The 15639-nt window shown below is 45.5% G+C and overlaps 1 protein-coding gene across 3 annotated transcripts in view; it reads left to right on the forward strand.

The window, feature by feature from the left end:
- Positions 1 to 11049: 11049 nt before the first annotated feature.
- GLI3 (GLI family zinc finger 3) overlaps positions 11050 to 15639 on the forward strand; it is a 216120-nt gene continuing 211530 nt past the window's right edge. For 2 of the 3 annotated variants that reach the window (XM_054814362.1, XM_054814364.1), the window contains exon 1: positions 11050 to 11196. The gene's annotated coding sequence lies outside the window, so the exon portion shown is untranslated. Of the gene's footprint in view, positions 11197 to 11245; positions 11807 to 15639 lie in introns of those variants that run through there. The other variant, XM_054814363.1, reaches the window with a different exon arrangement.

The following is a 15639-nucleotide window of genomic DNA, read 5'->3' on the forward strand; positions in this document are numbered from 1 at the left end:
TCTGCTCACCAGATTTCTGTCTTGTTTCTTTTCTTTACAGTTTTCCACCCATTACCTGATCTTATCTAAGTCTGGGCCATGGTATGAGTAGTCATGAAGTTGTATATGGTGAAGGATGAGTAGAGTTCTCTCTCACCTTTTGATCATGTTACTGTCTTCTGCTTATGAATTTCCTCTGTTTTATCTACTTAGGAGAATGAAAAGTACCTTCCCTTGATTCCTGTCAGCCTTGTACTTCCTTCTCTCTCTTCAAACTCCAGATCCCAGAATCATGCAAGCATCAGCTATCATTCTGCTTTAACTGCATCTCCCCTGCCCTTGCAGTTGCAAAGCAAAACTTGCAAGTCTAGTGCAGTTTCAATTTTTAAAGCATACTCTTCACTAACTGAATAACCAGAAGGAACTAAGGAAATTTCAGTAGTATTTCAGTTGTATTTGAATCTTCTTTTTTAAGCACACCTCACAATGTATGAGAGACAAATTCATTGGTTCTGAACCACTTTGACGTCTCTATTGTGATTATGTACTGTGTGGTATCATGTGCATCATTCACACAATATATTCAGAAAGCTATATGAAAGTGGTTTAGAATCCTTTTGTGCTCTTATTAACTAATGTTTTGAAAGGTAGGAAGAATCTGATTTTCAAATCTAGTGTAACAGTTCAACAAACTAAACAACAACAAAAAAACAGAATAAAATTGAGAGGGTAAAATAATAAATCAAGAAAAAAAGAAAGGACTCATCCATCTGCACCATGGCTATGCTTTTGGAAAGGGAAAAGTGGAATGCTTACAATGAGCATAGGATAGATGCACATTTATGGTCTTTGGCTTTTGTCCTTTGGATTGTACTTCACCCTAAATGCATGTAAAATGATTACCTAGAACAATTCTGCGTGGGCTGGGATTTTTTCTAGTTTGTTTGTCTTATTTTGAATAGCTTATTTTTTTCACTTTGAGATATTCTGCAAGCTTGCTTTTTCTCTGTAGCTATTTGTGGTGGTTACTTGAACTGATGACGATAATCATAAAACCATGGTTGGTCTCCATTGTAAAATGTTCTAGTGCCTTTGATGGAGCATTGGTCTTACTGTGCTGGGTAAATGTACAGATCGTGAAGTGATATTTCCTGCCTAAAAACTCTTGTGATTTTTTTCAAAACTTGTGTTTGGTTTTGTCTTCCTGGCTTGAAAGGCAGGACTATATATTATAGCACCTCTCACATTGTTTTCCTTGTCTGGTGTTTTCTTGGTTGGCCAATTGCTGGGCTGCGTCAGTACCAAAAACAAGTTAGCACCAGCCTGCAATGTTTATTCAAGTAAAATTTCACAGACATTTTGTTTGCCTGAGCACTGCAGGACTGAAACCTTTTAGGTTCAAGCAAAATAACATACACCTCTTCCAATTTGTGAAGTATTCATTAAATATTCCTGCCAACTGTTGACAAATTTGAGATGTATTGACAAAGTATCATAATTTTGTAAGGAAAACGTTCTTTTATTCCTTATTTTCCAAATAGCTTCCTTCCATCCAAATAACAGGATGAAATCCTGCAAACATACAAAAAATTACCATTTACTTCAAGTGTGGGGGTAACTCCAGAACTCACTGTTGAAATTACATCCCTTATGCCCATCAAAGTCTACAGCAAAAATTCCACCAACCTCTGTAAAACCCGGGAGCCTTGATACTGAATTGGGAGGCAAGATTCTTATTTGACTTGAATGATAAAAATAATTGCCGAGTCAAAATGTGACATCTGCTTTCACTTAAGACGTGTAGGTCCCTGGATGCCTCAGTTGCTGAAGGACATTGAAAATAGCCAGAAAGTTCAGTTACTGTTAGCTACCACCTGGCACTGTGTTTGACTTCAGACTGCTTGCGGTGGGGGTTACAGCCAGACCAGTGCTGGGGACGGCTGGTTTTGCACAGGGCTCCTCTCTGAACTTCCACTTTGTGTAAGTAACTAGGTGCAATTTTGAGAACTATATCATCTGCTTAGTATTTCAGTCCAGGACCTCGAATCTGGATGGAGGGAGCTCAACTTTACTGTATTTTATGTTTCTCAGTTTTGCAACTGAGAGATTTAAAAAGTAGTACCAAAGAACTAAATATAAGGATAGTTTCCAAAAAGGGGGTTGCTGGATCAGTTGTGATCCTTGGATCCAGTGTTTGGTCAGCTTGCTTTGCTAAAGGTACTTAGGCAAGGGTGTATGTAGCATTAAGCCCTGGTAAAAGGAACAGGGCACATCAGTGTATATATTTTTTTGTTTCTGAAGTACCAGGTCTTTGCTTCCCTTTGAACAACACTGCACGAACTTAAGCTGCAGATTTCTTCTTGTCTCCAAATGAGGCGTTACCCAAACCTCCAATCTATCTGGGGAACAGAGAGGTGCAATTCAGGTTACTCCCTTGTGAAACAGTGCAAGTCTCCTGCTAATTGGTTCTTCCCAGGCTCTTGTGAGTGTTCTTCATTACAGAAGAGGAAAAGGGAGAACTCAAATAGTCTGACGTAAATGACATGCAAGGAAAAAATAACTATAGGGAAACTGAAAGGCTGTAACAGCATTTTTGTATATGTGCGCATGCATGGGACTGTTGTCCTCTGTCATTAATGAGAGCTGTGCATGCTGCTGGGTCACACACCAGCAATAACTTGATCTGCCAATGAGTACCTGACCACATTTCTGCTAAATTAACCAGATGGCGCTTGTGCTGCTTTTATGCTGGCTTGTGCTGGGTTTGTGTGGCAAGGTTTTGGTAGCGGGGGGGGGCCACAGGGGTGGCTTCTGTGAGAAGCTGCTAGAAGCCAATGCCAGCCGGCTCTAAGACGGACCCACCGCTGGCCAAGGCCAAGCCCATCAGCACCTCTGTGATAACATATTTAAGAAGGAAAAAACAGTTAGAGAGAGCTTTTGCAGCCGGAGAGAGGAGTGAGAAGATGTGAGAAACTCTGCAGACACCAAGGTCAGTGCAGAAGGAGGGGGAGGAGGTGCTCCAGGCGCCGGAGCAGAGATCCCCCTGCAGCCCGTGGTGAAGACCATGGTGAAGCAGGCTGTCCCCCTGCAGCCCATGGAGGAAGGATGAGGGGGTGTAGAGATTCCACCTGCAGCCCGTGGAGGACCCCACGCCGGAGCAGGTGGAGGCACCTGAAGGAGGCTGTGGCCTGTGGGAAGCCCACGTTGGAGCAAGTTCCTGGCAGGACCTGTGGACCTGTGGAGAGAGGATCCCACACCAGAGCAGGTTTGCTGGCAGGACTGCTGACCCCGTGGGGGACCCCACGCAGGAGCAGTTTGCTCCTGAAGGTCTGCACCCTGTGGAAGAGGCCCACGCTGGAGCAGTTTGTGAAGGACTGTAGCCCGTGGGAGAGACTCACGTTGGAGAAGTTCGTGAAGGACTGTCTCCCATGAGAGGGACTCCATGCTGGAGCAGGGGAACGATGAGAGGAGTCCTCCCCCTGAGGAAGAAGCAGCAGCAGAAACACCGTGAGATGAACTGACCGTAACCCCCATTCCCCGTCCCCCTGTGCCGCTGAGGGGGTGGCGGAGGTTGAAGCCGGGAGTGAAGTTGAGCCTGGGAAGATGGGAGGGGTGGGGGGAGGTGTTTTAAGATTTAATTTTATTTCTCATTCCTCTACTCTGTTTTGCTTAGTAATAAATTAGATGAATTCCCTCTCTAAGTTCGGTCTGTTTTGCTCATGACGATAATTAGTGAATGATCTCTCCCTGTCCTTATCTCAACCCACAAGCTTTTCGTTGTACTTTTTCTCCCCTGTCTAGTGAAGGAGGGGGAGTGATAGAACGGCTCTGGTGGGCACCTGGCCCCCAGCCAGGGTCAACCCACCACATGGCTGCAGGGGAACAGAAAATATCTCATCTGGTATAAATCCTGACTGTTCAAGCTCGTTAGTATTTTTTGATGTCCTGACTTTCTACCAACAGAATAGCTTTATATTGAAGTGATATGCTGGTTTTGATCTGGTAGTAGAAGCTATAAAGTGAGATTTAGTGTCTTTCTGAATTGTAGCCTGATATGGGGCATGATGCCAGGAGTAAGGGTGGGAGAACAGTCACCGACAGTCCCATCAAAGTATCATCTGGTGCAATATATGTATTTTATTTGATCCGTTTGGTGGGTGCGCAGCTCAGTGTCCCATTCACAATGAGACTAAGCCAGCAACTGGTGTAGACAGATAGATGTGATATTGAGAGACTGGGAGAGGTAGATATAGATAGATACATCACATGAGGTCTTGCCGGATGAGAAATTCATGATTTAAATTCACTAATTTCAGATGTTTCCTGTCTAGATATCATCAAATATGTTGCACTGTATCTTTCTGTAAGGACAAATGTCCACCAAGGGCAGATTAAGGCCCGTAAACTGGCTAGATTCCTGACTAGATTGGAGTTTGCACCCAGGTGGCGGAGAGGATAACCTAGCACTTCTCAGGGGCTCCTTAATGTCCATGGAACGCTACCTGATTTACAGACGTTATGTCGCACTTTACCCAGGACAACTTTAACTGGGGATGCTCTGCTAGTAGTGTAATAGTAGAACATTAACACTTTATGAAAAAGATATTGGCAAATGCTCGCTAAGCAGTCTCACTATAGATATGTAAGGCCAAGATGAAACTACTTAGATGCCGCTTACCTATTTTTCTTGTTGCCATTAAAGAAAGCAAACAAAGCCCTTGTACGTGCATTTGAACTATGACAATGGGCATCCACCACCTACTGAAAAAATTATTGAAAAGGCTGATGAAAAGTCTGAACACTGCAAGCTTTCCATGGTATTTGAGAATGCTATAACTTCAAAATGTTGGCTAGTAGATTTAAGGCTTAGGGAAAAACCTAGTAATTTCCTAGGGGAGTGTCTGAACGCCGTGTTTCACCTCAGAATGTGTATTTCCAATTCACTGCATCAACAACTAAAAAAAAAAAAAGACATTTTGACGGATCCTTTATATATGTGATATTTCCCACCCATGACTGACACAGCTATACTAGGCAATGTTAAAGTAGGATTGGATATGCTAGGAAAACCTGTCTTTTTTCTGATAAAGATTATTTCATTCAAGGAACTGGTTTAAATTCTGCCAGAAGAGTCTACATAAACTCCATCTCCTGGAGTAGGGCTTGTGACTACACCCTGCAAAATACTGCTAAATCCTTTCACGTGTAGTTTGACAGCTTAGTTGGGAGAGAAGCTGAGACAATTCCCTAGAGAGAGGTTGAAAGTATACCAGATCATTTAAAGAGGATGTTAATGATGATCTATCTAATTATAACAACCTAAATATCAGCACCGTTAGCAATTTCATTTCTTATTACAGCATGGCAAAAAGGAGATAAACAGATTATTTATGCTTGTTCTGCATGGACTGTTATGATTTTGGTGTCTTTATTGGATGTAGCCTGTTAGAGAGAGCGTGCTTTTCCCTGTATGCTCCCTGCCTGATAATTAACATGTATTGAGGTGCTTTTAACTAGGAAACAAAGGAAACTCACTCTGCTTGTTTGTTTGGTATGTTTATGGTCACATACCAAAATATCTCTCACAAAACAGCAGCAATTTAAATTTCCTGGAAAAAGAAAACATTCTTCTTATGAAAATTATGTTCGTAATAATAAAGCGTTTTAATGCAACCATGTATCTGAAGTCAAAGAGGGTAAAAGTATCTACCTTGAACAAAAGTTTATCTTTAAGAGTTGGAGAGCTCAGGCTTTCTATGTAGCCAGCCCAAAAGTACAGAAATTCCTGTAGAAACTAATGCTCTTTTTTTCCATGTGTAAACTCCATCTCTTTGCCTTAGTTTTCCTTCAGCAATCACAACAGAGTTAAAAATAATAATAATAATAATAAAAAAATATTCCTTACATATTTAAGATGGAACAGGATAAAAAGAAAAAAATCACTGGGCCTTGACCCATTTGATTTTATTGTATGGCATTCAAAAACCCCAGTGATGAATATGGTATAAGCAGATAGCTAGATTAGTTAGATCAGACATTCAGAGAAAGAGGATGGTGGATAAGAGATGATCTGCTAGAGTAGAAAGATAATCCTGAACACTAGGGATCAGTCCTTCTTCCACTGAAATCTAGCAAGATCCCCAATGTTAGCAGAAGTAGAAAGACACAGAGGCTCCTTGTTAAGGACCACCAGAAGGCATGATGTATGTCAAAGTCTGTGAAGGGCTACAGCAAGCATCCTTAGAAAATTCAGATTCTTGAATGAGAGTTGTTATTTTGAAAAATCTGGATATTTGCTGACAGTTTTCCGTTTTTTTCAATGGCACTAATAACAATCAAAAATCCAAAGAATCAAAGAATCTAAAGCAAAACAAAAATTCTCTGTGAGGCTGGAAACTGAAATATGTCAGCAAAAGAAATTCTGAAAGGGAAATTGATAGTGAAATTCATAAGACCAGTTTACGCTTATGACATAAATGAAATGCAAAGAATTACGAATAAGTAAATGACAAACTTACCTGACTAATAATTCAGGTCTGCAATATTTATGTAAGTTTAAGTATCTTCCACAACATGACAATGTTACATTATATTGCCATTAATCTAGAAGGGTAAAAAATTGCAAGCAGACCGCAATAAAAATAATGATATTGGCTTCAATTTTTTTATTAGAGTTCAGTAGTCCATCTCCCAGTCTTCCCCCAGGAATATAGCAGGTACTATACTACCTTTCTCACAGAAAACTAAAAGAGATTTGGCTTCCACTGAAGACCTAAATTAGACCAGTGTGCAGTGGTACATCAGTTTATAACTTCTTTCAAAACTACGAGATTCCAACTAATTAGTTCTTTCCCAACTCAGGCCCCATCCCATTTGCCTTCCCTACATCAGTTCCGTGTCAGCACTGCAGATAAGGACTTTGCCCTGACCTTGATATCCCTCCCAAATGTGGTCACCTTCACACCTCAGTTCTGCATCCCACCTTAGGCCATGCACCTTTCCCTGTACCCCCAGCTGCTCCTCCTGCAGACTTTGAGGATTTTGACATGGCACCACCTCATACCCCTCTTTTTCTTCCACCAGCTACCTCTTGAGACCTCTCTACTGTACTAGGCAGCCGTGCAACAAGAGGGTTGCGTGGGTGGGAACAAGATGCACTGGCCATGTTCTCTCATGATGGATATTGTATAAACAACCAGAAATAGGTGCTATTGCTCCATATTCTAACGCTCCACCTGAGGTTGCCCCTGGGAAAGCCCAGCAAATGTGCCCATTTCATAGAATTTATTCCAGTAAGGTATTTGCCTATTGGCAAAAACGTGACCATTTTGATAGCTTAGTCTGCTAGGGGGTGACACCTGGATAACCAGCAACAGTTAAGGTCCTTGAATGTGTCCAGAGGAGTATTCACTGGGACTGGAGAGAAAGTGGATGGTGGCGCAACTGGGAGTGGTGAGAAGACCGGCTCTTGGTGTGACTTAATAGCAGGTCTTTTGCATTGCAGTTTATGTCAGCAGAGCACCTGCTCTTTCTGATTGTGCTTTCCTGGAACAATGGGTGCAGCAAAAAAGGAATATAAGCACACAGCCTGGAGGCCTGTAATTTTCAAGGCACAGGCGGAGAAATGGGGACATAAGGCAGGCTGAAGAAATGCAGAAGTATTGTGCATGATATAACTTACAGCAGAATCATCCTGTGGTTGTGGTATCTTCTGTCAGAGAAATGGGTTTGGGCACTGGCCAACAGGTCTTCTGCAAGAGCCAATTCCTATTTGCAGGGAAACATCATAGACAAGTCTCAGAGGTCAGTTTCTCTTGGAGGGGCAATCCAGATGTGTGGAAAAATCATTACATTTTATTAATATATAGTTTTTCTCTTGCTATTGAGTCTTTCAAGTATGATTCCTCTGAAGCAGACATGAAAGGTGTTAAGAAAGGCACCTCCCTAAACAGAGCTGCCCATTTTCATTTTGTTTAGCTGAAGGGTCTTGGATGCTCTAAGCTTCTGTTATGTGCTTCATTGTCAAGGTGTTGAAACATTTACAATACGTTTCAAATGGCAAATGTCACCCACTCTCCGTCATTTTATATTTTCTGCTTGGCCTGACCATTCAGACAGGCAGAGGCAGAAACCTTGGTTGTTGTTTCTGTGTTTCCTTTCTCTCAAGACTTTCACTGCTCAGAAATACATCAGGAGTCTTTTTTTAATTTTTCATAAGCAGAGCTCAAAGCATTCTATCTGTTGTTTAGTTTTTAAGATTTGTCTGTCTTAATTTTGATGCAAGTTGAGTGTAATGAAATGTTTGGGGGGTTTTATCTTAAATTAGAAATGTGGGCCTTGAACAGAGCTGGTGTGAATCAGAATTAAAAAAAAAGCAACCAAAAAAAGATGAAATATAATTTTGTGACATGACAAGATGTCCAAACTCTCATGAAATAGGAATTTCTTTTTAGAAAAGTCCAAGAGGAATACTGATTTGAAGGGCCACCTTCTACTTAAAATCATGCCCCTGTTTGAACATCTTTTCTACCTATTGTTAAAAGTAGTATCTTAAGATCATCAATACTGAATTATAAATGGTTAGACAAACAGGATTTTCCACATTAATTTGTTTCTTTTATAAAGTAACATTTTGTATGTTGGTTAATTTCCCCTGTTACTTTTAAGGGCTTTCATTATGCAGAGGAAAAAAAAAGTTTAAGAAAAAAATTGATTGCAAAAATACAAATGAATAGGCAAGAGGCAGAAAAAGAGAGAAGGGAACTATAGGCTGAAGGAATCATACAGCTCTTAAACTGATCTTTAAAGGGACCAGAGTTTTGCCTAGACAGTCTGTACACCACCACCCCCATGGTATATATACATATCTCTAAAACAAAACATCTGCAGTACCGTATCACTAGTATCGTAATATCATGAAACAGTGAACATTTTCCTAGGAAAATGGGACTGGAAAAGGAAGTCATACAAGATGAAAAAAGGTGGAAGAATATCAGCTCTTGATATCTGTATTCAGATCCTGCTGTTGCACATGCCTCCTCCCCACATAGCGCTATGCCTGTCAGCAGTATCGGTTGGGCAACCAAGGGCTGCTCATTCTGAGCAGGGGCAGATTTGCCTGTTGGTATGCGGCGAAATCGCTGGCTACGGAGTTGTGGCACCCAGTCACAGGCTGTCATCCTTTCCACTGCATCCCAGAGCTCGCCTTTAACTCGGGCAGCGTGCGGGAGTCAGGCGATGGGGATCTGCTAGCCCGGGCGTGCGTGGCAGGTTGGATGATGTGCGCCTCTCACTCACCGTGAAAGCATCTGACTGCTGTGTCTGTGCTGTAAGTCAGGGCGTACTGACCTGGTGATGTAAACTGTGTGCACAAATGAGCGTCCCTGCGATTGCCAGTGCGACTGGTCTGACCGTGCCTGGGACATCCATAAATTACAGGCATCTCTCCTCTTTGCACCCAGAGAAGATTTCAAGGTGAAAAAAACAACAGAGAGTCTGAAGAAATTTGGTTTGAAGTGACCTTTGGGTCAGATAAGATTGCCTTCTCTTTGTTTCTAAAAAAACCTCATGAACCAAGTCACTCCAAACCACAAATACCTGCAGCTTTGTTTTGTAATAAAATGAACATTTTCAATGGTGAGACTAAGGGAAGCTTTATGAAATGCACAGCATCAAAGGCCAGGCTTTCAGTTCCATCAGCAAATGTGCCTTTCTTCAAGAACCATTGTTTTTTGTGGGACTTCTCAAATGCATAGGGTAGCCCGAGCTTAGGTACCTTGCTAAATCATCTACATCGGTAACAAATCTTCACTTGGCTCTGTTGTGAGCCAGGTTAAGAATGAAGGTGCATACGAAGTATTTGACATTGTGACGGCAACAACTTAAATATATACGCTTTTCCTGAGAGCCAGCCCCACCTTTGGACTTGATGGAAAATGCTTGTGATAACGTTCATTTATGGTTTCTCAGACTTTTTTAGTATCAGGGGAGCAATCTGCGGGACTAGAAAAAGGCAAGGTGTCGTGTCAGGATGTATCATTTCCCGAAGGGTGAACATATTGGAACAAATAAGTTTTGGCATCCTAGTTCTTGCTATTTCTGAACTGCAGCGTGCTTTGCTGTGGGAGACCTGCTCGGACGGAGCCCGGGTGGGGAGGACGGGGATGAGGGGCGAGGATGGAGGCAGCGAGGAGCCCCGTTTTGCACGGTGAAGGGCGGGCGCAGGGCGCAGGGGAGACTGGCGGGCGGGCTGTGACAGGAGGAGCAGGAGAAGGCACCACTGACACCCTTCCCCTCGCCCAAGTGCTCGCATTTTTCCCCGAAAGCGCTATTTTTCAGTGTCATATGGCTTAGGTGAAACTTTCCTTGAAGTCCGTCAGTCGAGTCAGCCTGCGGCGCCAGAGCAAACGTGAACCCAGAAGCGGCAGCACACACAGACCGCCCAGCCGGGGGGCACGTTTCCCCCCAAAAAAGCCCTGATATTTTTGGGGTGGGGAAGGCCCCGACCCCTTAGGGCGGGAGAAAGGAGGGGTCCAACGCACCGGTGCGCGGGGAAACGGGGCTGCAGATGCGGGCTGAGCTGAAGGATGGAGCGGGAGGGGAGGAGGAGGAGGAGAGGGAGGAAGCGCGACCCAAGGCGGCGGGGGGCCGCTCCGGAGGGGGCCCGCCGTCGCCCCACGCTGCCTCCCGGCTGTGGGCGGGGTGTCGCCGCCTTCGGGCCGTCGCCGGGGCGGGCCGGGCCGGGCCGGGGGGATGGCGGGGGGAGGAGGAGGAGGAGGAAGGGGGGAGCGGGGGGTGTCATGCCGAGAGCGCGCGTCGCAGCCCGCCAGGCCGCGGCCCGACCCGCACCCCGGGGCGCAGCCCTCCGCCCTCCGCCGCTCCCCCAGGCAGGCGGCCCCGCTTCCCGCCGGGCCCGGGGCATCCGCGCCCCGGGCAGCAGCCAGCCGCGTCCCAAAACGGGCGGAGGGAAGGGGGGAAGGAGAGGGGAGCCCTCTCCGCCGCTTAAAGGAAGGGGAGGGAGGGGGGAAAGTTTAGCGGAGGGTGTTTGAATTAGGAGTTATCCCTAAAGAGCCTTTCCCCTGCTCTGATCCAGAGGGCAGCGCTGGGAAGAGGGGGCGGCGGCGGCGAGGAGCTCTGCAACATCTGTAAAACTTGAAGGAGGCGGCGGAAAGGAGTGTGCGAGAGGGAGGAAAGCAAAAGGGACAACTTTTCCGACACGTGAGTATCTCGGCGCGATGTGTTTATTCCCCTCCTGCGGTGGCTGCGCCGAGCCAAAACAATGCCGGGCGGCGGCGGCGGGGCTGGGGGAGACGGACGGGACGGGACAGAGGGGTCCCCACTTCCCTCCGAAAACTGTTTGATATCAGGCGGTGGATTTGTTGGGTTGGTTTTTTTGGTTTTTTTTTTTTTTTGTTCCCCCACTTCTTTTTTCTCCTCCCCCCGCTCTTTTTGTTGAACCAAATCAGAAATGTCAGTCAGTGCGAGTGAGTCAGAAGGGATCAGATTACAAGATCACTGAAACTGATGTCGGATCCGCGCACACACACACACGCACACACTGAGGCAGAGGCGCGGGCTGCTCCCCGCGGGAGGCGGGCAGGGATAAAATAACCACCAACACCCGCCGGCCCTCCTCTGCCACCCCTGTCCCGTGTGGTTCCCGTATACCCCCCACCTCTCCCCTCCCCCGGAGAATGCCCGCCGGCCGCGGCGGGGGCCGGCCCCGCTAGCCGCGGCGGCGGGGGAGCGGCGCGGGGGCGAGCCGCGGCGGCCCCGGCCCTCGCCCATGGGCAGCGCGGGGGCTCGGCGGCAGCGACGGCGGCGGCAGGTACGTACCCACTTGGGCGAGAAGTTCTTTGTTCCCCGGGCTCTGCTCCGGGTCACTTTCTTCTCGTGTCCCAGTGCTCCTTCCCCGCTCCCGGCCCCCTTCCCGCTTCCCTAACTTGGAGGCGGGAGTAGGGGGGAGCGAGGGGGTCTAACCCCCAAAATGGCTGTCACGGAGCGCGGGAGTTGAGGACGCGGGGTGCGGGGGGGAGAGGCGGAGACATTCCCCGCTCCGGGCCGGGGCCGGGCCGTGCCGCCCGGGCTCGGCCGGTCACGTCCCGCGGCGGAGCTGCCGATTTGCGAGCGGCAGCTGCTTTTTTATTCTCTCCCCCCCGCTTCCCTCCTTCTCTTCGCCCCCCCCTCCCCGAGCAACTCCCGGGCATTTTCACGCCCGTGAGGCAGGAGGCCGGCCGCGAACTTTGCAGGGGGAAAGGCGAGAGGAGCGGGGGAGAAGGCGCTGTCACATCTGGCGGGGTGGAGGGGCGCCCCGGGGGGGGCCGGCCGTAGGGGCGGCCGTTGTTCCCCGCCGGCGGCTCCCTGAGGGGAAGGGGAAAGTTGGGTCCCGGCCGGGTGTGGGTGTGAGGGGGTGCGTGCGCCTTTTTGTGTGGGGGGCGTGTGCGGCGCGGCGTGGGGCTCCGCTCCTCGCTGCCGCCGCCGTTGGCACCGGGTCAAGTTGGGGAGCTGGGCGGCCGGCGGCGGGCCGGGCCGAGGCGGGAGGAGCGGGGGCGGCTGCCCGCGGCGGGGGCGGGGGAGCCCGCGCTCCGGGGGAGCTCCTCGGAGTCGCCCCGGGCCGGCACCGCGGCCCGTCCTCGCATCGAGCAACTTTGAAGGGTCCGAGGAGAGCGGATCCTCTGCGATTTTAATTAGCCCGTAAAGTCGGGGTGCTGACACAACTCCTGCGCCTCCGGACGGGCTGGCCGGCGCTCAGCCGCCGGTGCCCACTCCCAAATCCTCGCACCACGTGAAGAGAAAAGGTAAAAGGACACCCCCCCACCCCCCCAACCTCACTCCCCAAATTTTCTTTTTAACCCTGTGGTGCGTAGTTTTGATCCAGTCCTGTGGGTACGGTGTCCGTGGCCTTCTGCCAGTTTGTATGTAGATATATTTATGTAAAACATTTTCTCTCAGCTCCTTGCCAGCTGTTCCACATTTTCCAGCTGCCACTTCAGTTTGAAATGATGGACTGTACGGATCTCAAAGAGCCTTTTAGTCAAAGGTACGGATAGCTGTCCGCCTGATATACAGTGTCACGTTTTAGAGGCTGCTTCACTAAAGGAGTATTAGGTAGCAACCCACAGCAAAATACTCATCGCCATCGCGCCCCTGCTACTTCCCGCTTGATTTTCAAGGCTCAATAAACATGATTTTTTAAGCTTCAGCGTGCAGACTTCATTTCTTTTGTGTGTGCTACAGAAAAACTTGGAAGCGAAATTTTTCAGAGGCCTTGAGAGATGTGGCTGAGGAAATTAACAAACATTTTTAAGAGGGCACTGCTGCCCCTCTTTCTGTGCGTGATGTAGGTATCTGTTTTGAAACCGTTTAAGTCGGTGGAATAGTGTGGAATCACAAAGTTTCTCTGTGTTACAAAACTGTTTTTGATGTGGTGTTCAGCAAGATTATGGATTGCAGCCTGCAAGAACTGACCTTAAGTAGTTTGAATATTTGTGCAATTGCATTGTAATTTGGAAAGGTGCCTCACTGATTGATTCCTATAATTATTTCATTTAGGTCCTTTATTAAAAATTAATAATGATCTGACAGTTTCTTAATTACATATGTCATGATTATTTTGAAGGAAGACGAATGCAGTGTTTTAAAAGTAAAGTAACCTTAAAATGTGAAAATTGCCGTGTCCACACCACTGTATTTCAGTTGAGGAAATTTATATTAAAAGTAATGGTGAATGAGTTTAGCAATGTAAACTGTAGGCAGCCTCCTGAGAGTTTGTTTATATAATGAAGGTTTGGGTTTAACTAGCTAGTATGTAAATACTTTCAGTTTGGTGTATAGCCCAATTCTAAAAACATAAATAATAGTAACTATGAGGGAAGGCTATTTTAAGGGGGAGGATTATTTCTTTAAAAGCAGGATTATGTGATTTTGAATGAGTAAGAAGAATGAGTAAGAAAAGGACTCCCTCAGTGTATATATATTCTTTTGAGCAGCAGTGGAAGCAAAACTATGGCTTAAGGTGCCTAAATGAATGCACTCTTGCATTCCGATAATTGCAGATGGTTTTCAGTAGGACATGCTGTTTAACAAAGCATTTCTGCGGAAGTACTACAAAACAAAGACATCACCTGCATTTTCCTGCTGAAGTGGAGTAATGTTTTTGGCTGAGAAGGCATGCAGTGGCCAAGGCAGCGTTTACTGCTCTAAGTAATCTTCAGTTGTGAAAGATACCTTGTGCATTTTCAAATCAAAACCATTTTGTAACTAAGAAATTAAAAGTAATCGATGGTTATAAATAATTTCTGTGTATTTTGGAATTGGTGTTAGAGAAAGCAAAATACTCGAGTTTTGAGATATCATTATAATTTGTTCATCTCGCAGATTACTTAATTTTTTTAAGAAGATAAATGTGTGCATTTGATGCCGACCCCTGAAAGTTTCAGTTACACTTCCTGCCTCGTTTTTGGGAAAGCTATTCCATTACCTGCTCTCCGTAGCATGTTTGAATTTCATCCTGCACATTCAAGGGAGGAATGGCATGTTTTTGTGTTGCAGAGTGTTAGTGAAAAGTTAGTCATCTTTTCCTGATAAATAAGGAATCTGATGGTTATTAAAGCAGGATTTATTTGGAGTTATGGAAGGAAGCAGTTTAATGATCAGTGTTGCATGCACTCAACTATATGGAGACAGTAATGTACAAAGAAAAAGCAGACTTGAAGGAAAAGCGAATCAATGAGTCATGAAATCCTCAGGAAAACCTTAGTAATGGAATGTTAATGCTTTTAGACTATAGTAGATTATCTTAAAAGTCAGACTTTTCTTCTTTATGCAATTGTTGTAAATCCCTAGCTAAAGAATACTTTGAAGAAGGCTTTAGTTTTTCTGGCACTCATATTCTGTAGTCATTCTGATTGTTTTGGAAGATTCAAGAAATTTTCTGCCAACTTGCAGTTAGGCAATTAAAATGCTAAAATGGCTACAGAAGAAGCTTTTTATTCAACAAAAGGTTCAGCTGTAATAATGATTTCAAGTTGTCTTTTAACCACAGGTTTTATAGACATCCTCCCTTTAGACTTTGTCATTTTTATAAGGGAATTGATTTGTTATACTTTAAAATCAAATAAAATGAGACAGAATAAACAAAAATAGGGCATGGGTGCTGCTGCAAACTTTTCAAGTTCTTTCAGTGCATTTTTCATCTTTACTTTTATTTGATAGGTCTGTGAAATAGAGCTGTAGACTGGCAAAGACTTTAAATGAAATTTCACACTTTGATGATTTTTTTTTTAACTTTGATATATTGACAGCAAAAGGAGCTGCAAAGCTTTTATATAACTTGAGCAGTAACGCCAAGCAGCAGTCAAACGTCTCTATGCATTTGTGTTTAACTGCAGAAGAAAAACATGTCCATGGGCAGTAGAGGGTTCTTATCAACTCCCTAATCCCAGATCCCAGCAAACCTTGAGGGCATGCCTCAGATCTTGCTGAAATCATTGTAGACTCTCACAGTTTGCAGATTAAATATGCTATGTGTTCCTGGCTCCAACAACAGTTTTATGAGCTCACTAAGCTTCCTGTTTTAAGATCCTGTTCTGAAGTTTTTAGGAGCTGCTAAAGGCAATGCTGTCTATGGCAAGTGGTACTTGTTAATTCAGAGACACTTTA

This window comes from Grus americana, chromosome 2, assembly GCF_028858705.1.
Source record: "Grus americana isolate bGruAme1 chromosome 2, bGruAme1.mat, whole genome shotgun sequence".
NCBI classification, from domain to species: domain Eukaryota; kingdom Metazoa; phylum Chordata; class Aves; order Gruiformes; family Gruidae; genus Grus; species Grus americana.